Here is a 27925-nt window from a genome sequence, read left to right as displayed (position 1 = left end):
AAAATCAGGATACCTGTTGAACTGGTACACCACGTTTTTTTCCTCTCTGTGAGGCTCAAATGCATAGCCCCTTGCTCTAAGTTTTCCCTTGATTAAATATCTGTAAAAACAAAGTGAAAAGCTCTGGTCCATCCAGGAAGCAAGTATAAATTTTTATTGACCCATTTTAATCAATAAAGCTACCCCTGTTCTGCAGCACCACAAAGCAGTGCTCACACACAGCACTGCCAGCGGAGAAACTAAAGGAATTGGGATTCAGGGACCCATAAACCACTCCAGAGATGAAAAAGGGAATGGTTTGCATCCGACGAGATTTTTCCCAGAGCCTCTCTCAGTCATGCACGTCTAACTGCTAATTAAATATTGCCTAATTGATGCATTCAACCTCTGGCAGACTGGGAGAAGTGTGTTTGTAGGTGGAGACTCAGCTCAGCACTGGAACCTACTTTTATATTTAAGAGTACGACCATAGGTCTCCCTTCGTCCCTATCTGAAGCAGCTGTGTGACCCTCTGCATCACACCCTGTGCTCTTCCAACTGCAGCTTCTCACCTACTCACCTCTTTTAAATAAAAAAGTGTTCAAGTCTTGCAGAAATAATCTAAAGACTTAATTTCTACCCACCTCAAATCAGAGCATATAGAGATAATGGTAAAGTAACTACAGAAATTAGGAATGGCTACTTCTAAAGCTTGTGGCCAGAAAAATACACCTCATCTTTATTCTTAGTGGTGGGAGAGGGAATATATGTGTATATATACACATGCATATATAAATAAAAACATATAATGGGCAGCTTCCTGCTGCTACAGAAAAGTACTTCTGCATTCTTTACTAAAAAGCCTTTGCAAGTGCAACGTTCAGAGAGGGCCACAAACCTTAAGGCTGCAAACAGAATAAGAAGAAAAATCATTGCTCAGATTTCTCTTTGATTTACAGTGAAAGCAATTTGTAGAGGCAGTGGGCAGAAGGAAATGCAGACAGCAGCCTGTACAAACTGAAACGTGAGCCTCCAACTACAGAGCAGCGGCGTGCAGCACACCCAGCGCTGCAAACAGCAGCTTACGTAAAGTTTCCTGAGCGGCAAACGTAGTTATAGTCTGGACAACATGCGTCGAACTGGAATTGATGTTCTGGTCACAAAGAAATGAGACTGTCTCCAAACCGAACTATAGCTGCATCGTCTTTAAATACCTGAAACGTTCCGATACTTGACGTTTTTTAAGTGTCACTCCATCTTTGATCTTTGCAGAATATGAAACTCATTATCCTTCCCACGGCTGATCCTTCACTCTATTTGTTTCCTTAAAAGCCCTGTTTTCTAGCAGAGCTGAAATAACTTTTAAAACAGGATAAAAGCCCAGATTTTGCACACTGCTGTATCCACACAAAGGAAGACACCGTACTGCTCCGGAGAGCAGACGGGTGCTGCTCCAGCGCTGTCCTGAAGCAGCACAGCAGGCTGCTGCATCAGCGAGCATCCCCGGTACGCTCAGCTTGGGGGACAGAGCCATCCATCCAAACTGCTGCCGCTGCACGTCGCACAAAAATACTTTTTCTGCTGAACAACAAAGAAATGTTCCAGCAGTGAGCAAAGTAACAAACCGCTTCAGTCATTCTCTGCGGCATTCACACAGACGGGATCCAGTTTTTATATTTGCTCGCTCTTCTTTTGATCATACTGGTGGCAGAAAGTGGATTCAGGACATTTCCACGCAGCAGCTTGTGTGCCTTGCCTGTGCCAATCTCATACCTGGAAGCACCGAGGGGACCCGTGCAGAAGCACTGAGCGAGGCCAGGTTGGGTCTGGAAGCCATACGGCCACTTGGAAGCAAATAGCACGCTCAAGCCCTACCTCTGAAGGCTTCTCTCTCCGACCACAGCACCACATTACCAGTAAAATTTGTATTTTCTGTCCCACATGGTAAATCCCTGCTCTCAGGCTCCGGACATCATCAGCTATGACCCGTCTCACTGCAACCAGCTTTCGGGGCTCAGCCCCAGGCAGCAGCGCAGCACTACGCAGCCATCGCTCACTGCCCCTGCCCCGGGGGGATGGGGGAGAGAATCGGAGGAGTAAGGGTGAGAAACACTCCTGGGCTGAGATAAGAACAGTTTCATAATTGAAATAAGGTAAAAGAGTAACGATAAGAATAACAATACAATAATAATAATGATATCCAAAGCAAGTGATGCCCAATGCAGCTGCTCACCACCCGCCGACCGATGCCCAGCCAGTTCCCCAGCAGCGATCGCTGCTCCCCGGCCAACCCCCCCAGTTTCTATACTGCCCATGACGCCGTATGGGATGGAATAGCCCTTGGGCCAGTTGGGATCAACTCTCCTGGCTGTGCCCCCTCCCAGCTTCTTGTGCCCCTGGCAGAGCAGGGGAAGCTGCAAAGCCCTTGACTGGCATAAGCAGTACTGAGCAACAACTAAACCATCAGCGTGTGATCAGCATTCTTCTCATCCTAAATCCAAACCACAGCGCTGTGCCTGCTACTGGGGAGAAAATTAACTCTAGCCCAGCTGAAACCAGGACACAGGCATTCAGGGATCCAGACGAATACCAACAGTGTTGGCTTGTATCTAATCAGCATCCTCCCCCAGTATTTGAAAAAACTGCCAATATTGACCAAACACATTATTTCAAATTACAGATTCATAATATAAAAAAAAAAAGCTTTTTCTCCTTGAGGCCATAATAGGTTTCCATATAAAAATCAATTTATAATATCCCTATTTCGTATTTATAGTATTTGTACAGAGTATTTGTACAGAGTTTTTCACTCTCAGGACAAGGTCTAACTCACAGTTTCCTTTTGCTATGCCAGCTCAAGGTAGGTTGAACTTGGCTTTACGTCCTTCTCTGAAAAGGAGTATGACATATGTCCTGACTTTTTCCCCCCAAATATAGCTGTGAATGAGTACTTCTGGAAGTCCAGCTGCATGGCTGCAGGCTGGGTGAGCACACATGCGTGCCCCGAGGTTCCCCAGAGCGCTGTGCAGGACCACATCACGGGAGAAGCACGCAGAAGCATCGTCTCTTCTCTGAGCTCTTTGGATTCCTCCTTCATCTCCCCCGGACTGAGCAAGAACAGAAATAGCTTAAAAATTAATGTTCTTGTTTCCCCTCTCCCCACCCCTGCCTTGTTTGTTCTTTGGAGCTGGAGAGAAAACAAAGGTATTTCATTATTTACCGCTACCTTAAATTTTTGATAGTAGTCAGACGCACCACATTAAAGGGTCTGAGCTTCCATTAGCTAACAATAAAGTTAATAGCAGGAACATCGCAGGGTGTCAGATTCGCATGTAAGCATATGGACACACTTGGGTTTCTGAGATGAATCCTCTGCCACAGCAAAGTCTGAGCTTGTCATATGAATTATTGAGGCAGTAACTGCAAATTAACACAAGTTACACACAGTTATGAGGAAACTTTCTATTTTTTTTCCCCTCAAAGCTTCTAGAACAAAAGTGGGAAAAGCTTCAGAAATTGTACCTCCCAAGAAGGAAACGCCAGCACGTACTCTTACATAGCTTTGCAAGCAGTGAGCTAAAAGCCAGCTGAAAGAGGAAAACTTACTTCAAGGCTAAAATTATCGAGCGGTATTATACAGGAGGACCGATACACATTGGCCTTGCGTACCGTGCTGTGCTAAGCTCAGCTGTAACTCCTGCCTCTCCCTGAAAGTACGAAGCCAGCGCTTTTTCCAACAGAGTTGTGGTTCTTGAAGAGCGACGCCTGTCCACCCCCAGCGCCGACTTCACCCATGCTTGCATTCTCCCGTAGGGACGTTGGAGAAAACAGAGGCGGCCAAGCCGAGTTCACCGAGAGCAAAGATGCTTCCTGAAACCCACCTGGAAACGAGTGGCTGAATCTGCAAGAGAATTAAGGCTACTGTCTCTATTTTTAGTGATATCACCGGGCTTGCAAGATTCATCATTTCTGACTACTACTTTAAAAATAAGCAATGACAATTTGTTAGTAAAGATTAAATACAATATGGTTTTATTATTATTATGATGCCTATCATGGAATGCACGATTCCCCAAAGGTGCTTGGACTAACAGCAAGAGCCGTCTGCTTCCCAAACTACTAGTCATTACAAAATAAGTTTTACAAACAAAAGGTGCTTAGTAGCAATTCCTCTATATAAATTAAAATATAAATTTATTTTTGTCTGTCCTGTGTACATCACCTGGAGCAACCAGAGAACTTATGGATATTTTTCACATTAACGAATCCCACACACACACTTTTGGTAGAACAATTTCATCCGGGTGAACTTCCCAGAACTGCCTTGGGAGTCTCATGAGAGAGGTTTCAGCTCCAGCCTGAGAAATACGCTCTGAATTTTCATTTATTTCTTCCAATGAAACCTCGTGTCTTTCTCACATCACATCACACACTATTTGCTCTGTATTCCACTGGCCAGTTTTTTCCCCCTAATTCCACTGGTACAAAATCTGTCACCTTGTAAAGAAGTTGGAAGGTTACGGTCCTATCCGGGGTGCTGCAGCCAACCCTTTCGTCACAGAGGCTGCCTCCTCTGGGGCATCTTTTCAAAGTCTGCAGATCTCGATGCCTGAGCGTGACGTGATTGATGTAGACATCCAAGCCCTGGCGTTACAGCAATTGCCATTTCTGTCACTGTATCTGCAGGGTTTCCTCTCCATTATCTGAAAGAGCTCTGGATGTCTGAAACTGTAGGACTGTTAACAAAAAATACAACAAAAAAAAAAAAAAAAGAGGGGAAAAATCTGCACATCTCTAGGCACAGAGATTGCTTCTTATTGCTCTGTTGAAAATAGTTCAAGATTACATCGCAATCTTCCAGATTAATAGTAAAACCTCAAGAATAAGTTTCCCTACCCTTTCCAGTTGGGCCTCTTGTTTTCTTTGGAAGAAAAAAAAAAAAAAAACTTTGTCCAGAAAAGCAAGCTGCAGCCCCAGCAGCTCAAACCCTGCAGCTCTAACGTTTTCCACAACCAGACTTTTCACAATTACTTTTTTTTTGTCCCTGTGGATAAACAAGGTTCACTAGAAATTAGCACACACCAAGTTTGCTGAAAAGCTGAATACAAGCAGCACCTCCTCGGCAACCAAGCACGATGCCATCTCTTTAATTTGAAAAAAAGTATAGTGAACTACTGCTTTCAGCTTTATCCTCCATTTTTTCAGAGCCTTTCTTAAATCCTCCTCAGTCTAAGGTGTCTGCAGTTTGTGCTGTAAGTTATTGCTTCAGCCTAAAACTAACCACAGAAAATCTGAAGTTGTTATCACTTTTTCTTAATAAAATTAAAAAGAAAAAAACACCCAAGCTATAGATTAATATTTACAGGGTTTTTTTCTGACATGTTTTAAATAATATCAACAAAACACTATGTAAACAGAGAAGTGTATTCTAAAAATCTTATAGCAAGAACAAGTATCTGATGCTATTTGTTTTAAATATTTGTTTAGATATGTTTCAAACACATATTTCCACTACAAAGAAAAATACAGTGTTTCCCAGATGTTTCCATCTGGCCCTAGATCTTGTGCAAAACTTGACCAAAGACTTAGTCATTTAAGCACCGAAACTGAGAAGATTTTTCGATTCCTTTTCCCAGTCTTTCCATGAATAGGAAGATGTATTTAATCTTACTTTACCTGTTATATTAACCTTATGACCATAATTCCCCCGGCCAGAGCACTCGCTTTTAGCAAGACATCCCCTATCTGAATCCTCTCCCCCTCCAATTTGTCTCTTGCTTTTTCCAGTAGCACAACTTCAGTTTAAAATTTTAAGGAGTTCCTTAAAATTCACTTCACAACGGCTTCAGTGTGTTATTATTGCCTTTACAGTGATTTTAAGAGAAAAGGAGAATAGCAGTGGCCGCTTTTAAACCAATCTTCATGTCACAAGAGAGAGGACAGACTCGTACGGACACAGGTGTCAATAGGCTTGGGTTTGTACCATTGTACCGCCACTCACCACTGGATATGAGTACAGGTTTTGTAACTTATTTCCTACTGTAAAAATATGTATTTTTAATTAATTTTTATTTTTTTATATATATAATATTAAAGACTTTAACATTAAAGCTTTTAATATGGTTTCGGAAACCGCTTCCTTTGTGATTGTTGGGGCTCAGCCCCAGGCAGCAGCTCAGCACCACGCAGCCACTCGCTCGCTGCCCCTGCCCCGGGGGGATGGGGGAGAGAATCGGAGGAGTGAGAGTGAGAAACACTCCTGGGCTGAGATAAGAACAGTTTAATAATTGAAATAAGGTAAAAGAGTAATGATAAGAATAACAAAATAGTAATAAAAATAATAACAATATCCAAAGCAAGTGATGCCCAATGCAATTGCTCACCACCCGCCGACCGATGCCCAGCCAGTTCCCAGCAGCGATCGCTGCTCCCCGGCCAACCCCCCCAGTTTCTATACTGCCCATGACGCCGTATGGGATGGAATAGCCCTTGGGCCAGTTGGGATCAACTCTCCTGGCTGTGCCCCCTCCCAGCTTCTCGTGCCCCTGGCAGAGCAGGGGAAGCTGCAAAGTCCTTGACTGGCATGAGCAGTGCTGAGCAACAACTAAACCATCAGCGTGTGATCAGCATTCTTCTCGTCCTAAATCCAAACCACAGCGCTGTGCCCGCTACTAGGAAGAAAACTAACTCTATCCCAGCCGAAACCAGGACAGTGATTTTAACCACTTTTTCAGTGGCTACAGTCATGGTCACCACCAGTAAAGCCCACAAACTGCCGGGTGGATCGTTGACACCAGAGGGTACGTCCCTGCCTGGTAGGGTCTGCTTGTGGACCTGTTCATGTTTTTGTGCAGCCCCTTTTGAACATCCCAGAGCAATGAACATCCATGGCCTCCTGCAGCAGCAAAATACAGTTTTATTGCATTTCTAGCTCCCTGGTTCCTAATGGCAGAGTTTGGTAGACCTGGTATCGGTAGGCAGACCTACCATTGCCCGGTAGACCAAAGTCACTGCTACAATAATGACAAATCACAGCAATTAGCGAGTGTGGATCCCAGCAATGCTTCACAATGTGACCGGATCAACTCACTAATTTGCTTCAGGCACTACCTGACCTCTGTCTATCTACCCCCTGTTTCAGAAGAATTACATCTGAAATTGCCGTAATTGCCTGGGCAACATGAGGATCTCATTTGAAATCAATTCGTTCAGTTTCCCCTTCCGTGTTTCTAATATTGTTTCTGAAGTATCACGACAATTTAAAATAATTATATTTTAATTAGTTCTGATTTTCAGTGGAAGTCATGCACAGCCACTTAACAACTTCCACATTAGTACCCAAATAAGTTCCCTGTGATTATCTGGAGACTCAAAAGCAGAAATAATGAGATATTGGTATAATCTTTATCGAGTTCTTTATAAAAAGATCTCTAACAGACTGTGTAAGCAGCACATATATGTCAGAGTGAGAGAAAGAAGCAAAATTAGCACAGACAACAGAAAAAAACCAAACATGCAAACTAGAATTCATAATTGTCTAAAACATCTACTTTAAATTTTCTTTGTCATTTTTAGGAAAAAATAACAGCACTTTAAAGGATGACAATATACAGACAAATATTTTAGGTGGTTTTGCAAAACACACCCCTAAAGGTTGTTTGGGGTTTCTTTGGTTGGGTTTTTTAATTTTCTAGGAGTTATTTTGAGAATTCGCCTATTCGATACCTTCTTTTTTAACATTGTATATCACCCGTTAGTCCCCAAACACCCAGCAGGATTACTGCTCTTGCCTCCGTCACCGAAGCAGAGCTGGGACAAACGGGGTGAGTTAGCACAGCAAATGGGGGCCTTGGGTAACGAGCGATTCGGAAGAGAAATCAGTATTGCTGCAACTGAGGACAGATAATGTATTGCCAGATTTTCTGAAGATCACTCTGAAAATTTATGAAATAGTCCTTGTAATTGTTTTCCTCCCTCCTGTGCGATGCGCTAAGTCCTCTCTACCCAAGCGTGGCAGCGATTCCCAGCAGCAGCCCCAGCTCCTCGCAGATCAGGATTTCCAGCCCCAAACCGCACTGCAGCTAATGCTGCTTTGCTCCTTTGAAATGGTTTTAACAAGGGATCCCAAAGCATTTTTAGCACCTCCTTTATGAGTTACTTGGATATAGCTGCATTCATTTCACGGATGCAGAGATTCACCTGGCATGGGCATTCACTGGGAATGAAAGTCAAATGTCCTAATTAGTCACATAGTCCACTAATCACTTGATTATCTTCATTTCCTGAAGCCAAAACAATTTAATTTTAAGTTTTGGAGGTATTTGTGCACAGCAGGATATTAGCTTGAATTAGGATATGTAGTTAAAAAGGAAGCACGTTAATTTCCCTAGAAAAGCTTTTTGTTTTGAACACAATGGCGTAAGAAAACCATAGCTAAGTAGCAGTGGTACGTTGCCGACATACCTACACAATTTTTTTTGACAGCCTAAATTATGGAAGTACTTTTGCACCCAAAAAGAAGCACAGTCATGTTGCTCCTAGACTGAAATTGTCTGTGAGCAATACATTTTGCAGAAACAGAGCAGAGTTGTAGAGAGTGGGTATTTAAATGACATGGCATTACTCCTAAAGGAAATATTACTGACAACAGCATGCAAATGTTTGGTATAGTGTTTGGCACAAAGAGAGAACATATGGTATTTAATGCAAGCAAATTAAACAGCTCTACGCTACAGTCAACTGGAGATGCATCCTACTGTAGCAATCCTAAATCCGGTATAAACGATTTCCCTCCAGATTTGCACCTGTATGAAATTGGTTGAACATATGCATGGTTCAACCAAGTATGCATTGTTAAATTTCATCCAGGCTTTCCAGATGCATACAAATGATGGATTCTAGGTAAAATTTACAGTGAAGTATTTCACTAATTCAGAGTTTCTCCATTTCTGTTCCTGAACTCAAGTGGCCGATATGTAATCTCAGATTGGCCATCTGCACATGTGATCAACTGTCTCCTCCGCCATTGTCAGTGGGTTTTTCTATTCTTTATTTAATCTCAGTTGAATGTGTTTAAATTACTCTCATTCAAATGCACCAGCAACTATCTACAGACCAGAACTAACTATCCAAAACCATATGCTGCCAAAGAAAGAGAAGTCTACATAAGCCTCCCCAGCCACAGCAACTTGTAGCACATCAACAAAGTCAAGGTTGCTCAACACCACGCTGCGCCCTGAGTTACCAGGATGATCCAGTCCTGCCCAAAATTTGAGTGTTTAAGCAATTCAGGCTGCTCCAACACAGACCTCTGACCCTCAGCTGGGGAAGACTTTCCACCCCCTGAGCACAACCCAGACACGAGGCATGGGATGATTTGCATTGACCGCAGCCCAGCTCTTACCTTTCCATGGCATCACCATGCTGCACACACCATTTCTTCTCCTAAAAAAATAGAAGCATTCTTTATCCTGTAATTTTAACTCTGTGGATCTCCTTCAGCTGCTATTCCAACTCCACCTTCCTAAAATCTACCATGCAATGCAAATAACCCAAACTAAATTTCCTGTGTAATGATATTATAATCACTGAATCTTCGGTTTCACCAATGTTCATCAGATTTGGCTCCTTTTCTAGGATGAAACCCAAAAAATCTCTCTGTTCACATCAAATGCTCAGTAAACTGTTCAGGGAAATAATTTTGTTTCTCCTCTAGAAACACTTTTAGCTATACTGAAAATATTCCTGCAGTCATTGCCAGTAAAGTAACCTAACCAAAATCAATGCTTCTGACTTTGTCCACCAAATTCAAACATCGATATCAACTAGCATTTTCTCTTCCCTTGCCCTACTCTACAGGCCTAGAAACATATAACCTATTTGTGGAAATTTATACTACAATATTCATTTTAACCCACCCTTGACGTAACAAGCTAAGTTATGTATTACAATTCATAGAGAAGTTGTCTTTTATTATTTTAAATTAGAGATGAATTTTGTTACCTTAACACGTTTCATTGCACAAGTTGTCCTATTGAAACAAAGGATTTATTTCTATACTTTAGTATTGCTGAGGGTGAGTAATAGTATTAAAATAAGATATTATGAACTCTAGTCTCAGAATCAATGTCAAAATGTTTCAGCTGTTTTTATGCTAAACAGCATCTCTATGGAAACATTGCAGTTAAATTTAATATGAATTACCATAGATTTTTCTAGTAATACAGACCAGCATTAAAAAGTCCAGTCTAGTTTTAAAGGGAACCAACTAAGAATTTAGGTGTCTGAACTGACTTACTGGATACCTTAACCATAATCATTTTTATCTCTGTGCATTAACTTTCTCTCCTGCAAAAAAATAAATTGCCTTTGTGGCTCTAACATGAATCATCAGTCGAAGTCTCTGAGTTCTGCACAGAAAAAAGAATCTCAGAAAATGTTAACAGAGCCCCATCTACATTCTCTTTGATTAATGAATTAACTGCTCCTACAGGCACTTTCATCTTTAACTCTGAAAGACATCTCATAAAAGCAAATATTATTATTTCTAGCTTTCTGTATTTAAAAAAAAGGAACATTTTTTAGCATACATTTATGTAGAGAGTTTGGGAAGCGTGGCAAAGTGAAGGGATAGTGCCACATGCTCTTATTATCATCGTGTTAAAAGAAGGAAGATGTATAACAAGCAATATTTTAACCAATCTGGCCTCAAAACCTCTAAACGAGAGTTTTGCCCAATACAAAGACTATGGAACTTGAGCCATTTCCATTCACAAGTTCGTGCTAGACACGGCCTCAGCTGCAGATGATGGTTAATGCAGCAAATGGGTCACACGGTTCTCTGCCCACGTGAAGTTTTAGTCCGGTTTAGTAAATCCGTCCCCTCCACTGGGAAGAGCGGCACCTTCCCAAGGACGCCTTAGTACAGGGTACAAGTGGGTCGGTCTCGGCTGTTGGAATGCACCTGCATGAGTTGGTCAAACTGCAAACGTTTGCCAGAGAATGGGAAGGGGATATAACGTGAAGTTGTCACTAAATGGATTCAATGTACTTACTGATATGTAATATAGAGACTTCCCTTCATAAGTATGTATTTCCTTTTTATGCTTTTATTGTTACAGTTTAATAGTTTTACTATGCCTAGCTTATTTTAGTGTTAAGGAGTAACCTAAGTTACACTATCTTAAGTCTTAGTTAAAGGACTTAACTAAGTGTTAGTCTTTTATTAAAGACGACAAATTAATTCTGCTGACAGCATTCATCACAGAACATCCTGAGCATCACTTTGAGTCAGCATAGGAGAAGGCAGGTTATTTATGCATTTCAAGCTGGGAGAGAGTTCGCACCAGGTTATGCTACTGAAAAAAGCGTGTTGGCAAGTAAAAGGTGCATTTCAGTCTAAAATACTTCTGAAAGTTTAACTGGCCTGAGAATTGAACAGGCTCCCACCTTTTGGGCTTCCTGACAAATGAGATTATCCAAGCTTGCGATGAACAACCAGCTCGGTGGGCAATTAAGAGCAGGCCAACCCACTTTTTATGTTGCTTTAAAATATTATTGAATTACTGCATCCAGACATAGAAGTCACTCTCAGCACATGAACACAGCGCATGCTAGTAAGATGTATAGCAAAACCTAGAAAATACGTTGAAGCAAAATTAAAAGGCACAGAAATCACACGTGCAGTCTGGACACACGCCCTGGAAAACACTGCGCTCGTCGGGTCCAAGGTTTTCACGTGTCCAGGTGAAGCTCAGTATTTTTGGCCCTTGCCTTTACAGGTTAATTTGTATTTCAAGATTTTGAAAACTCCTAGGGAGCATGGGGGAGGCAGGTAAGCAGAGCAGCTCTGGCCCATCCTGGGGGAACGTCTATTTTTTCATTATCATTGGTGTCTTCTCTCACCTGATTTAATCAATAGGCATATTATATGTCAACAGTCAGCACCTCTGTGTCAGAACTAACAATAAATCAAATCAGCACTATAAATATGCTGAAGATTATATACAGGTCTGCCCACTTTTTTGCTGCCAAGATAAATATCCCAGCAGTGACAGCTAAGGTGCTGCAGTTTGCCAAAGGCACCATATCAGCAACGCGAGTCCTGGGGAATGGAATTAGCAAGACTTAAAAAAAAAAAAAAAAAAAAAAAAAAAAATTGAAATAGCTGGGGATTAGAAAATGAAAAAAAAAGAAACTTTGGTCTGCTAACTTATAGGTATATCAACTGTTCTGAAAATATTGGTGCCTGATGTAAGAGTGGAAGGTTTCAGGACAGAAAAAAAACACTTTGGACAACAAAGCATCAAAACCAAAAGATTCAAGAAAAAAAATATACAGGTAATTTTTACACTAACATGATGATTGTTATTAAGTTATGAGTATTTGAAGAAAGGAATGGCTCTACATAACATTATCATGAGATACCTCTATATGGACCATCAGACATTACACCCTGAGACACAAAGGAAAAAAAAGCTCAATATAAAAAAAGTTTTAACATGCTTTTTCTGTGATAAGCAACAGTCAGTTCTACAGAAACTCCTTTTTTTTTTTTTTTTGTCATAAATCATATTAGTGGAAAGTCTCTGAGAATTCCCATTCTCTACCTGAAATCTTCCTACTCTGATGCTTCCTGTCACCCCGTAAATAACATTTATATCAAGGATCAGCAATCTCGACAAAACCAGAAAAGTGCATTTTAAAACATAATCTCAGCTGCAAGAACAGATTCGGAAATCTGCATCTCTGCAGAACAGCATCACCACGTGCATAGCAAGCCTGCACCCAAGCAGAAGCGGGGAAAAAAAAAAAACCACATTATTTGTTCAACATGAGCTGTGCGCAGATCTTGGAGTTATTTAGGGTCAAACTTTATTTGCCTTTTCTCACGTAGAGTGTCTCAGTAGCAGTTCATGGGGATAAGAGTTGTTTGATAGAAACCATCTATCAAGTTAATTACTGAAAGTACCTTTCTTTAAGACTATGCCAATGCTTGCTGGAAGGAACCCCAGGTGAGGGTGACACAGCCGCAGTGGGAGCCTGAACAAGCCAAGCAGCAACGGTGACAAAGCTTTGCCTTCAGCTGAGCATGTTAACTGGAGGGCATGGAGAGCACAGTGCATTTCCCTCCGTTAATTCAGAATTATATAAATATGCTGCTGTTATGGGGAAAAAAAAAATTCAGGTGGAAAAGCACTATGGCTTACTGACAAATCTTGTATAAAACTATGTTTTTGCAAATATTTTATGCAGTTTAGGTTTTCAGATTATTAAAAAAAAAAATTTGTATCTCCTCCCCCCAGGACTATTCATTGCATGTGTTATTTTTAAAGTTACTATTCACCTAATAAGACACCTACACATCCAGCTAATGCAAGAAGCCTGGTGACATAAGATTATAACATTAGCATACAAGGCTTCTCATGTATAATTTATAGGGACCCTGGTTTAAGCTATTTTCTCCCCCTTCTTGGGCGCGAGGCGTAGTGTTCAATTTCGGCTAATCCTTTCATCTTTTTCAATCTATATTGTGAAGGTCAAACAGAATGCAATATTCCTTATATAACCCAAACCAAGGTCAGCCTTTGAATTTTATGATCAAAATTTCCCTCAGGAGGATAAAATAGGAGGTAGCAATCAGTTCACCTCCCGAAACTAACCCTAGCTAATTACTGAAAATAACGCTTGTACCATATTTTTTACGGGCTCAAGGGCAAAGCTGAAGGAATTGCACAGAGCACATGATGGGACCTTCCCTTTAAACTGCATCCTATATGATTTGAAACAGTGGCTATAGATGCCATAAAACTAGTCCTTTTGCCTTTATTTGATTGCTTTTTCCCCCAAAATAGATTGGTACGCTTATGGGCCACACAGCAATACATTCGCAACCGTATTTTGTGTATAAATTCAGCGTTAGAGATCTTAGTGGTTTCTTCGGAGGGAAAAGCATCCTCCCCGCTTATGTTCTCTCGCTCGTAGCTGACAAAGTTTGAGAGGTGAAGGATCAAAGTACTTGACATTTGAAAACTTTGCCCCAATTGCTTCTTCGAATTCGCAGCGCGCGGGTACAAACACGCGCCCAGGCAATGCAAGGGGGGACGTTCCGTAGGTTGGCTGGTGCCCATCCGCACGCCCAGTGCCAGGCAGGGAGGAGGTGGTGGTGGTGCCACCCCACACGTCTCCTAAAGTCACGTTTGCCTGCACCAAGCTGCTCTTTGCTTAACAGTTAGATAATTTTCCTGCACAATTTCCGCATGGAAACAGAAGGGTTTCCGCATCCTGGAGAGCAGCTCCTCGATCACCCCCTGCACGCTTGCCTTGGTCATGCTTACCATGCCCTTGGATTTAAAGTTCTCCAAGCAGCTGCAGGCAGGGCTAACAAGCTACTACCTGAAAATGAAAGCTAGCACTGCTCAGAAGTATTTTTCTTTTTTCTCTTAAAGTACAGTCTAAAGGAACAGGATTCAACTATTTAGCATGCACAAGTCTGGGGGAGTCCTAAAATGCCACATTCCCAGGGCTCCTGCATTTTGCGTCCCTTAAAGCTCTTAACATCGGTCATAACAAGAAAGTTTTTGCCAAATTCCTTGCCTGTTGCAAGCACACACCATCACACGTTCACTTCTAAACCACCTTTAACAGATACGTAATTAGGAAAACAACATGCCAGACAAACGATATGTTAGCAGTACACAGAGGATTTCATGGGGTTTTTTCCCCTTCAGTGATGCAGTTACTTTCTCATATAACCTTGAGTCAATACTTTCCATGTCTCAGGCTCAAATCACAAATACCAGAGTAAAGATTATTCCATGTGCCTTGCACCAAGCACAAAATGTTTCAGACTTACAAACAGGAGCAAATAGAGGTGAGAGAAACCTTTGTCATTTCCAGTAAAGCTTTTTTGCCTTTTTTTTTTTTTTTTTTTTTTTTTTTAGAGTCAGTACAGGATAAATAATTTGAAAAATAATTTGAAAGCATCCCAAGAATGTCCATACAGCAAAAGTAAAAAGGAAAAGTGGGGGTTTTGCCGATTTTGTTCGTTTTGTTTTTTTTTTTTTAAAGGTGTTCTGAAGACAGCATTTGTATAAACTGTTGTTAGACATGGTGGTGTAGGAGGACTGGAAGAACACCTCGATTGGGAAATACTCTTTGCATTTCACCAATGAATAAAACATAGCCCTTTGCGTGCACATTATATCATGTAGCATGACTAATCTTGGAATACTTTCTAGCTTTTCCAAATTCCAGAAAATTAGAGGATTAGCTCAAGATGCCAGAAATAAGACTGTCACCTTAAGACTCAGTTCAAAAGAAAGAAAACAACATAGAGGCTTCTGAAAACTTTTTGGTTGCCCAGTCCTTGCCAGTAATAACACCATCTGTAAATGTAGCAGCTTCATACTACTTGACTGGGGGTTTGTGTTATCATTTACCACTATCTTTGTTGGTAGTCTAAGAAAAAAAGATATTCAGGTCTTCTTGCAATGCATGGGGGCTTTTGGGTTTTGGTTTGTTTGGGGGGATTTGTTGTTGTTGGGTATTTTGAGGGTTTTTGGTTGGTTGGTTTGGGGGTTTTGTGTTTTTTTTTTTAGTTGCTAGGGCTTTTTTTCTTTCTTTTTTTTTTTTTTTTTAAACACTCCTTAAATAATACTTACCTAAATGGATCTTCAAGGTAAGGATGACTTTTAAAGGACATAGTCCTAGATCTTTCTTTTCTGATTGGAAAGTTGGACAGGCTACAATTTAAAGAGAAGGGACAAGCCACAGACATGGTTCTGCTTTATCATCTCCAAAGGTTGAATATTTCAGAAACCTAGTTTGTAAAACCTCTGCGGAAGGACCTGTAGTTTGGGTGAGCAGTTGCATGCTGCCCACCATGAGTCCTCCTGGTGAATGCTCAGGGTCTGAGGCACAACAGCAACACGATTGAGGAACAGCATCAAACCTCAGCACCCAGCAGTATGAGCCACAAATAAAAATAGAAACATTACAGCCACCCACTCGGCACTCTCCCCGGGAAGTGGGGAAACCACACCGCAGGTACCAGTGCAAATATTGTAGTTTAGTTGCCAAGCAACCCCCTTATCCTCTGAAATTCATGTTCAAGTAACTATAAAATCGCTTGTTCAAAGAAAACGGAAAACAAAAACAAGTTGTATCTGCAGCATCCGATTTTGCTAAGCAAAATGCAGGAAAAGCAAAATCTAAACCCCAACCAAGGCTTTCCCGAGTGTAAACAAATGGAAATCACAATATTAGCTTCAGGATGCCAGAACTGCATTTTTCTCATCGCGCAAACAAATAAGTGGAGCCCTGTTGGGATTAGTGCTCTACAAAACACACTTTGGAAAGGGATCCCGCTCATGCACCAGCACCCGCTACAACCCACCTCCTCTCCAGGGCACCTGGTCATCTTGACAAGCTTCAAAATATTATTGTACTCTAGACTGCAGGGCAGAAATTGTTGGAAATATTAACAATAGTGATCAAAGCTGGCTGACCTGCTATGGCAAACAGTCAAACATTTGCATAGGTGTTTTTAATGATTCAGATAAACTTAATCGTAAGCACAATACTCATACATCACACATCCCAAAAACTATTTGGGGCGGTCATTTTATTCTGTCATTACTATAATAAGTGAACAGAAGTGAATTACAGCTGTCCAAATACAGTTTGATGTGAAATCAAATGATTCTATGATTCTATGACTTAGGTCGGAAAAGACCTTCAAGATCATCCAGTCCACCCATTACCCTACACTGCCAAGTCCACACTAAACCAGTCAAGGGTAGACTAGACTAAACCATGTCCCCAAGTGCCACCTCTGCCCGTTTTTTGGACACTTCCAGGGATGGGGACTCCCCCACCTCTCTGGGCAGCCTGTACTGGGTTTTTAATCCAGTCACTCACATTTGTTCGGCCATCCACCACAAGAACTGAACAAAAATACCAGCCAAGAACCACAATTTCAGTGAACTATTTACAGATTTTTCAATTATTTCCCATTATTCTGCAGTATACACAAACATCAATAAGATTTGTGTGCACAGATACTTGTGCATACATATATGTAGATACACGTATACGCACTTACATATATGTGAAAAGGATCAATATTAACTCCCTTCCACTTGTAATACTTTCAAAATTGAAACATTTCATTTAGACACTCGGGACATTTTGGGACAGAAAACTTTAACAATAAAGAAAAAATAAATCTTTCCACTTTGAATCAAATCAAATGTTTTCCCTTAAGCAGTATATTTATTTTTCTGTCCAGACAGTTTTGGAAAAAGTAATTTAAGAGGTTTTTATTTAAAAACAATTCATGGAATAATAATACATATTTTTTTTTTCTTTTCAGTTGCTGAGTGAGGGTCTAACCAGGCTCCACCAAGGCTTATAATAGTCTTACTGTTACCTTCCGTCACCATGCTGTACCATGCCCTTCTTTGAAGCCCTGGTCAGGAGGGTCCTCCTCCCCTTGTCCCCTTGAAACCTCCTTTTGGTCACGGAAAACTGCAATTTGGGCTGGGGCAGCTTCAGATGGGTCAGCGTGGGCATCCTCTCCAGAAACAGCATCCCTGGAGAGACAGCTCTTTACTGTGCACGGATACAGCAAATAAAGATTGAGAAGAAAAAAAACCAACAGCACACAACCAACCAAAACCACAAACAACAACAACAAAAAACAACAAAGCAAGTGATTTTCATGTTAGGAAGACTTTTAATCAAAACCAAAATTTACTACAGATTAGAGACAACATGGGGAGCACAAGAGCTTCAGAGAGTGGGTAAATTATTGTATAGTATTTCTGAAATGCTCTGATTGAAGGCTTTGATTTTTTTTCTTCTTCTTTGTTTTTTTAAGGACAGAATCTTTTAAACTATAATCAGTCTCTGTCACTCTGCTGGTCCATAATACTGTGTCTTTCACTAATCTTATTTTTCTGTCTCCCTGTTTCACCTTGCTTTTGAAATGTTATCTTCTCCAGGATAATAAAGATATACTTCCTGAAGGTCTTTTTCCTCTGTTTTTCAAACACATAGTTTATAGCAAAGTTCTGGTATGGGAAAATAATTACGCAAGAGTGAGCTGGGGATAAAAGACATGCAGAGAGCAGGAAGCTGGGGGGACGCTGAATGTGCCACATTCCTCCACCCACGGCATCTCCGCCTGCATCAGGAGAAAATGCTCATTACGACCCATGAAAAGCAAGTCAGGTGGAGAGTTAAATATTTATTGGCAAGACTTTTCCTGAAGATCAAGAGATCCTGTCTCCTTGCAAAAACTCAGCCTATGGGACCCGAGAGTTAAGTTTGAGGAGTCAAACCCAAAATTAGCAACAAGTGTCTGAGTGCCAACCAAAGAGTCCATCTGCTCCGGCCTTCAGCAGGGAGCGGCCAGCTGAGGCCAGGCTTTCACATCTGGCCAAAGCCCTGGCCTTAGCATGAGCACACTGTGTCTGCTCTCATTTACAATTTTGTTCAAACACCATACAAACAACTTCTGTGTGGCTCTTTTTCCTTTTTTTTTTTTTTTTTTTAATTTCTTTGGGGGTGGTGATAGTAACCATTGCAAAACAAGACTGAAGCTCCAGGCTTTAGCTGCAGATTCAGTTGGTCATGAAGGATGACTCTGTCATCCATAACACATCGTCAACAAGTTCATATAGTTAACTGCAAATGAAAGTTTGAGCAACAGATCTTGCGATACAATTGTTCATGAGGAGGCAGATAGCACACTCCTGCGTAACTTCTACTTTACATATATATATATGCATGTGTGTATATATATAAAGAGATATAGATAGATGCATGATATATATGTATTCAGATAGATATATTTTATATATATGAATTTTCAGGAAGTTTCAAGTCTCAGGTTTTCTGTTCTTAAACTCTCCGCATTTTAGAGCGCTTAGGAAATAAGGTGACACCAGTACATACTTTTTCCTCTCCAGTTTCTCCTGCACTTGGGTTATAAACCAGGACCCTCTCTAACCCAAAATAATCAATAGCATCTCACTGGTTTTAACTAACTGTGCTTTCTATACATGCAATCCGTTCATAACAAACATGTTAGCTACTTTTTCTGCACTTCTGCAATCCTATTTTTTGGAAACCTGTACAGGCCACTTTAAAATGTTTAAATGTTCATTTACCTGTCCATGCTAAATAGCTGAATCCTGACCATAGGCTTAGGTTTTACAGTTTCTGTAGTAAAACACCCAAGTCATTTAATTTGCAAGTCCCAGCCCTGGAGGAGAGGCATAAAGATGGGACCCGGAGGAACCACATCTTGCAAATCTTGATGTTCAGGGCAGAGGATCATATCTAGCCTCCGCCCCCCATTTCACTCCTGCTCCCTTCCAACACGCAGAGGGAAGATCTATAGTAACAGACTTTCAAAGCCACGGGCACTTTACAACCCTCCCAAGTCCGAGTGGTTTCTGCCTAGGAAGGAAAAAGCTGAAGGTTTTATCTGTTCTCATTTGCTTAATGTGTCCCTTTATTGCTACACTTGAACTAAGAATCATCCTTACATCTTCCAAAGCTCAGAAACCCTCCACTTCCTATTGACTCGCTACCACCACCTGCCTACCATAATCTTAATTTCCACACCCCCCACCCTTATTCTTTTCCTGCTTGTTTGGGTTGGTTTTGTTTTCTGCCATCTCTGTAGCCACTGCAGAAGTTCCACAGTCTTCAGCAGGTCTGGATCAAATCTTGTGTGTGGCTGGTCTTCCCCAAGAGTCAAACCCCAGTTTTCAGAATTAACTATTTTGGACATTTTTGTGCTCCTACATAATTTTTATTCACTTCTAGGTCTGGCTTATTACTAGAAGAAATGTTTCAAGTAGAAAATCCTAAACGTGCCAAAATTTTTCACTTCTTTTAATATGATACATTTTTCTGTGAAAAGGAGTAACCAATGTTATCGGCAAGTCCCATGAACTCAAAGCCCAATACAAATGGCAACCATTTTTAAAAGTCCTCGCTTCCTGCCTTACACCAATTTATATTGTTACATTCAAAATACTTCTCCTGGCTAAAAAAAAAAAAATTGAAGTCTAATCTAACAAAGCAGGGAGAGTATTAATACTACAATGCTGCCTTTTTCTTGCAAGCTTATGGTTTGGGGTTTTTTTTTCCCCCAAATATCAGGTACACCACCAGACACCATCATGCACAGAAGTGGGAAGACCACAGGCTCACAGGAGGCTGTAGAGCAGACTTCTCTACTACTCACTGCCAGCACCTCAGCACTGCCATAACTCAGGTACTGTGAATTATGACTGAAAAGACATTATTCAAACTAGTGAAATAATCTAGATAAGATCCCCCGTGTAAAGAGATTATTAGGCTAAAAATTGCTCCAGCTGAAAAAACTACTTTCTCTGCACCATGAAGAGCAGTCAGCTATGGGTAGAGGACAAAACACAGGGAATTGCTACACATAACTCAGTTTAAGCACACTATTACTCTGCAGTACTTCTCATAAGGTGCCTGGGCGCATTCTCATTACATATTTACTTGTTATTCTCCCTAATAAAACAAGTAATTTTAGAAATGGCAGTGTAGTAAGCGAGATGGAAGGAAAACTCATTTACAGTATGGTTGTGTTCCTCTCAAGTACAATTGTCATTAATGATCTATTATATTATTAATAAAATCAATTTAGTTACAGTGTTCTGTCAGGATGTTTAGCGTTAATATAAATATTATCAGCATTAAAATTATTTTTATGAGCTAAGAATGTTGCTAACCAAGATCATTCCATCAAACAGTACAGCCCGATTTTAATCTACACTGATAGTATCTACCTCACAACAGGTTTTCAAATACTAATTTTCCAAGTCGATATACCCAACTTAGACAAAACTGGAAAATATAATTTGTCATTTCTGCAATAAAAGTAGATGGGGATACATTTTTCTTATATTGCAAATGTATAGTACTCCATTATGCAGAACATGGAGAGGAAAGGATCGCAAGTAGTTATTGCTCCTCAATGTTTTAATGAGCAGTTGTTTCATGGGGAAAAAATATAGCTGTTGCTATTTCTGTATATGTGTATTATCCTTCTGACTAATACTTGTGTGATGATACCACGAATATACATAAGGCAAATATATTTGGCGTTAACCTGCATTTGCTTTATGGCAGAAGATATCTAACGTACTCACTACCACCGTATGCTTAAGCCCAAACAAAAAATATGAAGGATTTAAAAATTGCAAATGCTTCAACAACATTTGAAACCATATGGCGCAACTGTATTTCTTACCAGCTATTTACTCCATGTGTGTCTACACTGACAAGCAACCTTTGAAAGCACAGAGCAAAGCGTATGTGGTACCACAGAGGAGCTGAACAACACATGATGTTTGCTTCGCGAAGAGGTACGACAGATTATTATTATAGGTCCAATTATTATACGCATTGCAAGGGAACCATGAAAAAGAACACAGACCAAGAAGTTTTCCAGTCAACACATAGATTAGGAAAATAAAAGTGCCCTTAATAATTTAAGGGGACGTCAGAATAACCAAGAACATATTGCTAGTTATTTGTCCTCACTGGTGGAGATTCCTGACTTTAAAAGAAAGGTAACAGCAACGGCAGAAAGAGATTTGGATGAAAGCTTTCCATAACAGCAATAAGTTTTTGAGGAAATAAATACATCTTTATCCAATTCTGCATTAGGAACAAACAAACAAGAAAACCTATGAAAACCAAATAATCTAAAAATCAATGGAAAGTTGATGCAGACAGCCTGGTTGAAAAGTCTGGTTTCTTCATATATAAACGAGGGCAGTTAATATTTCCCAGCAGTTTTACAGACATATGAAGGTCTGAAAACAGAAAAAGGGGAATCGTGGTTCAGCTTTGTTGGTATTTTCAGGGGCACCCAAGAGCAACAACAAGAGTTCTGCTTCTGTTTTCACAATTTGCATCTTTCTACACCATCACTCAATGTCATAAGTGAAATACTTGCACACACTGTAGTTGTTCAAATACTGGGATAGGGATAACATGACACACACAGCAGTTACTCGGATACTAGGATAGGGATAACAACAATCCAAAATGAAGGGTTAAAATCAAACAAAGCACTGAAATTTTAAGTCATTTTTCAAAAACAAAGAACAGATTAAAGAAATACTTAAAGAAAGTCTCCTTTAAATTGGGATAAGTTATCTCAGTCTACTGAAGCGTTTTGGAATCTTTTAGGTCCAGATCCGTACTTGGACACTGCATTCCCATCAAAATCCATTTGGATATCAACGTACCTGGCAGTGCTGGCCACAGAGCTCAGGGACACATCTCACTTTATTGTAAAGTAAGAGAAAAATATTCCTTAAAATTTTGGCCCCAAACTGGAAGAGCTCCATCCCAAACAGCCAGAGCAACCTGAATAGGTACAAGCTTGGAAACTTTTCAACTAGACAAAGAATTACAGACCAATTTCTACAGCATTTACTCCATTGCCTGTATGGCCAGCAGCAAGCAACACCTCTGGTTAATTTATGAGTGAGCAGATAAATGCTTTGACAATAAAACCCACATGAGATCATTAAAAAAAGATTTATTCCCACCAGAAACAATTTTTAGAGACATTAGGGTTTAGATTTGCCCACTGAGTCATTCATTAGCGATTTCATAAGACCAGGTACAGGCCAGCAATGCTTTCTCCAGCTACACGCGTGGAGCAGGGTCTGTTATGCCCGAGATTCCAGATCTGCTTCCCGTCTGTCTTCTGATGAGCACAAATAGCTCTACCCTAAAGCACGCTATTAAGATAACACAAAGGAGATTATCCGTCTATTGGCACTGACTGTTCATCCTTACCACAAGGCCTTGAGGCACAGGCACCAGGGTCACACAGGAAAATCCTCAATATGGATTTTTAGGCAGAGAAGGAAACTAAGAAATAGGAACTACCCAGGAAAAAAACCAAACAACTTTGTGACGGCTCACTTTTCTGTCTAAATCCTTCATTCTTCATTATTTAATCAAATGTTTATCTTGACGTCACCTGATAAAATTGAACTTAACGAGGACCTGAAACAATTTAAATGTCAACTCCTTTGATTTAGCAAAGGGAACAGATGCATGACAAATTGGAAATTCCACATACGCTCTACCTCAGAGCCAGATATAAAGCTATAGAAATGCACAAATACAATTTTATATTTGTGCTTAAGAGCTAATACAAAGATTACGTACCTTGTGCTACATAGGCTTCCCCATTGCCTGCACGAGCCATCCTACAGCGCATGTGCACAGCCTTGGTGGAAACGAGCAGCACAACAAGCGCCTCTTGGTTGAACCAAGCAGGAAAGTCCTAAGGGGTACAAAAGACCACACAACATGAGTCTGCTCATTAGCACATGAGCAAATAGGGTTATCAAAGCCTTTATGCATTGCTCTGGTGCTTTTATGTTATACAAAGGATGCCCAAATCCTTGCTGGGGATCCCACCTGGACACTGTTCAGATTATTTGCTGACCTATGTGCAGCATCCTCTTATACTATCAGCTCTGTAGCAAAGGATTTCTGGTTTCTACAGCTCAGTAAAGTGGAAACATTCCAACTAGGATTCAAAAATAATAATAATGATAAAAAAAAGGAATTCACACACAAGGAAACACAAAGAAGTTATTTTAGGAAATTACTATGAGAAAAATGGTAATCTTCAAATAGTGCTGCTGTAAGGTTGAATTATACACCATGGGCTTTGTTTAGATAAACACTGTTTTGAAAACTGTTGGATTTATTCTGAAGAAAAAGGAAAAGTGTCTGAAATGCTTAGGGGAAAAAAAAAACCCCAAACAAAAACCCAATCAAACAGCTTTTGAGCTACAAGCCACCTACAATGCTGAATTCTGATGTTGACTCTTATCCCATCCAAACTGTCCATGGAGCTAAGCCTCTCTGAAAATGAGTTGGATGCCTCTTAGAAAAACATATGATGCAGTTAAGTGGAGTTAATTATTTTTGTTATGAGTTATCTGGGGCCTTTATCTTCTTCCAGTGATCCAGATGCGATCTTGTCCATAGCTTCCATCAAAGCGGACGGGAGTTGACATTGTAGGCTAAGAACAGTCAAGGTAGGGATATGAGGAAGAGGTACAGTATGAATATCAAGAGAAACAAGACATCATTGTAATTTATTACTGTGGTGAATAAAGATGATTAGCATACTTATTCACAGACTCTTCAGAGGGACTATCAACAGAAGGGTACAGTGACCAAATTATCATTTGGTAGGATGCAAAAAGAGATTTTGAGGATCTAGATTAGGATTTTAAGTGCATCAGCCCAAGCTGCAATGCTGAAAGCCCACACACAGCTGCTGCCCCACACAGCCCAGCTGTGGCCCCAAAGCTTTCTGACCACCCGGAGCTCAACTTCCACCTGCCCAAGGGACCTGCCACAGCCCCACCAGGCTCAACACTCAGTGCAAGCACCTGACCAAAACCAGGGATTTGAAAAAATAAATCTTCAAAAGGACTCAGAATATTTGGCATTTTCAGACAGTGCCCAACAGGAGAAGAAAAGCAAGAGTTTTCATTCTCCTTTAGGTGTTTGCTGGGACAGACCATCTTCAAGTCATAAAATATGCCCAGGCAAAGAGCGGAATGAAACCTGGGTCTTCAATACACTGGGCACATGGTTTAGCCATTAAGGTGTAACAAAAAACACAGCTCTTCCTCCAGCTCTATCACCCTTTTACTTTGCACGAGGGAAGAAAAATTACTGGTGATGCTTCACAAAGTGACCTACACTGATGACAAGCAGTAACATCTACCCTGTACTTTCCCCCCCCCACACGGATCCAAGTCTTCACCACCACCAAAGCACCCAATTAACAGCAGTAAGAGAATCAGCACAAGAAAAAGCACCAGGTAAATTTTGGCCTAACCTTGTACGTGTGTATGCACACACAACCTGAACCTCCTCCTTTTCACAGATGCTACCGAAGAAAGCATGTACAGTTTAAGACTAAAAAAAATGACTGTGCTTTCAAATACTTATCATGTTCTGCAGTGCACAACAAACGTGTAGTATGCTGTGGAAAAGGCTTTTTGATTTTTTATTTTTTTTAAATAAAAATAAATCAATGTCCTGCATCAGAAACCCTGAAGATGCTCATGACCAAAACAGCAGCCAAAGCAAAACAGCAGAACAGTTCATCAGTGGTCACAAAAGGCCAAAAGGGATGGTTTGTCCATTTTGCTAATGAGAAAAATCAAGTAATAAGATGATGCAGTTTGGTAAAGATAAATGAAAGCATGTACTCTGCATGCATATTCAGAAGAAAAGAAATGAGAACAAGGACAAATTGGGTACTGGGGGCTGAACATCCCCCGCCATCCCCTGTTGGAGGGCTTTCACTAAGTGCAGTCCTGCTGGAGCCCTTACGGTAAGCAGGCTGAATACAGACACTGTCTTGGGCACCATGCTAAGTATTGCTTTTAGTCAGCTCCGCTGAGTGGAAAACGTCACCTTTGGTTTCCTTTTAAAAAATGTTTAAGTAGCAAGTTAAAGTTTGCGACCATGCCAAATTCCTTGGAAGAAGAAAACCAGAACTCTCGCCATGGGGATAGGTTGGACAGACAAGGTCAAAAGCTGATGCACTCTTTTCATGGTGATATTTTTTACAATTTTTCCAGTCAAAAGGCAACTTTGGGAGGAGAAAATAAATAACATCATCATCAACAACAACAACGTTACACTTTCCCAGCTATCTCTGCCTCTGAGTGAGGTGCAGAGGACCCAGCTACATGCCGTTCACTGGGCATCTCCAAGAAACCTTTGTTGATGGTGGTGCTTGTGCTCAAAATGCAATCACAGAAGATGACACCAAGATGAAAATTTTTTTCTGAAAAAGCCATAGCAAACTGATTTCTGTGTGAGAAATGAAGCAAATTAGCCCCAAACCAAGAAAAAGCCAAAAAGGCCACACAATTATCACAAGATTTGTGATTTTGCTTGTGCAACAGCAGTTGGTAATGCATGTCCCTGATTCCTGTAGAAAGTCAAAGTATTATCATTCAGGATGTTATGGTAAACCTGTATTCAGATCCTGTTAGAAATTTACAGCAGGTAAAATGATACAATTATTTGAATATACCAGTTTGGCTCCAGCAGCTCACAGCACTACTTGTACAGACTGCATATGGAAGTAAGTATCAGTCTTGAATAAAGAAGGAATAACAAAATTCAGATAAGATAAACAGATAACTCACTTGTGACCAAAATTTGAAGATACCAATAGGAACACTTTTAGTAACTCTTTGACATCAATCATTTTAATGAAAATTCACAGTGTGGACTGCAGCTATGTGAAAAGAAAATGAAGCAGCTTTGCAGCCTTACTTCTATTGATAGTCTTACTGTGTATATTTGTTGTAAGAGTGAATTACAGTTGAAACCTACAGATATACTAAGAGATCCTCTTTCAGATATGTAAAGAATGTTTATTCATAGGAAAAAAGGTGAATTTAGCCAGGAGACACATACTGGCATTTTTTGGAGCTGGACCAAAAGCAAGTGAGAGTTAAAAAAAAAAAAAGTTATCTGTGAAGCATAACTGCCACCTTGTGATTGAACATTGCAATTCAGGTAGTATTTGGGGGCACAAAGCATTTGTATTGCAGTTGCCTCCCCCTTCCAAAGCATGTTCCAACCCTTGGAGAAAAGATTAGAAGGTGAATCAGTGATTCTTTTTCATGGACCCTTCACAAACAGGTGGCATGGGCTGCCAAATCAAACCAAGTAACCCATAAACATTTCCGGCCCTTAGGGCTCTTGTGTTTAATCAAAATGAGGACTACACTTTCTACTTCACTATTCTATTATTCACTGAATAACCATTAATTATCATCACCCCATTAAAAGAAAAAAAAAAAAAAAGATATTTTCAGAATATTCCTTTCCATAAGCAATTTCTGTCATTATCCACAAATATCACATGATTACATGTGGGAAGGAATAGTGCTTCCACTTACAAATAAGAGCATTAAGAAGATGCTGATGTGGTCAAATATAGAATTTAAGAAACATTATATTTCTAGCACACATTATGAAAAATATTACTAAAAGTTTAGGAAAGAGCTAGTTCTGTTTGTTACTGTGCGTTTTATTGGAAATTCCCTTTTCATATGAAGACAGTGAAATCCCGAACAATGCATTAAATCATTGTGAATGAAATCCTGAAGAACTTCTCATGTAAGCAACCTTTGTACTAAAGACTTATGTGAGAATATGCTCAGCACAGCTGGATCTCACACTTTTCATAGACATATAAAGTCTACAGTTCTGCTGCCCAGCTTCAAATATCTGGGTGTGATTAATCAATACAAAAGTAGTCCCAATAAGACAAGAGAAGGGAAGATAAATAGTAAAAAAAGAAATGACAAATAATTAATAAAAATTTTAGGTCCATGCTTTCTTTTGAATGTAACTTCTCTTACCCATACAAGAAAGAGTTGACCATTACGGTTTTTATAATAAGAGTATTGCTTAGTGTATTTCATACTAAATGTATCAAAAGGGTACCATACATAAAGAAGAAGTAGAAAGAACTAGTATTAAAAACTATAAGTTAACTTTACCCAAAGTTAACTTATTATTTGAATACACTTTGGTCATTCAGTTACAACCTAGAACTTCAAGCTGATTGACAAGCACATGAAATGCAGAAGTGTTTGATTTATCTCAGTAAGACATTCTTGGTGAAAACAGCCTCTCTTAAGCACGTTCTGTTTTTCCCTGTGTAGTCATAAAACAACAGATGACGCATCTGTATCATTTGACTTGACTTCGCAAAGATAAAAGAAAAAAAGGTTAGTTAGAATGGAGGAAAAATCCTAACTGTATCCAGCAGCGCTCCCTTGTCTGGTTTGTAACAAAATTGATGTTG

Source organism: Pelecanus crispus, chromosome 9 (genome assembly GCF_030463565.1).
Source record: "Pelecanus crispus isolate bPelCri1 chromosome 9, bPelCri1.pri, whole genome shotgun sequence".
Taxonomy (NCBI): Eukaryota; Metazoa; Chordata; class Aves; order Pelecaniformes; family Pelecanidae; genus Pelecanus; species Pelecanus crispus.
Note: the sequence above shows the minus strand (reverse complement) of the source record.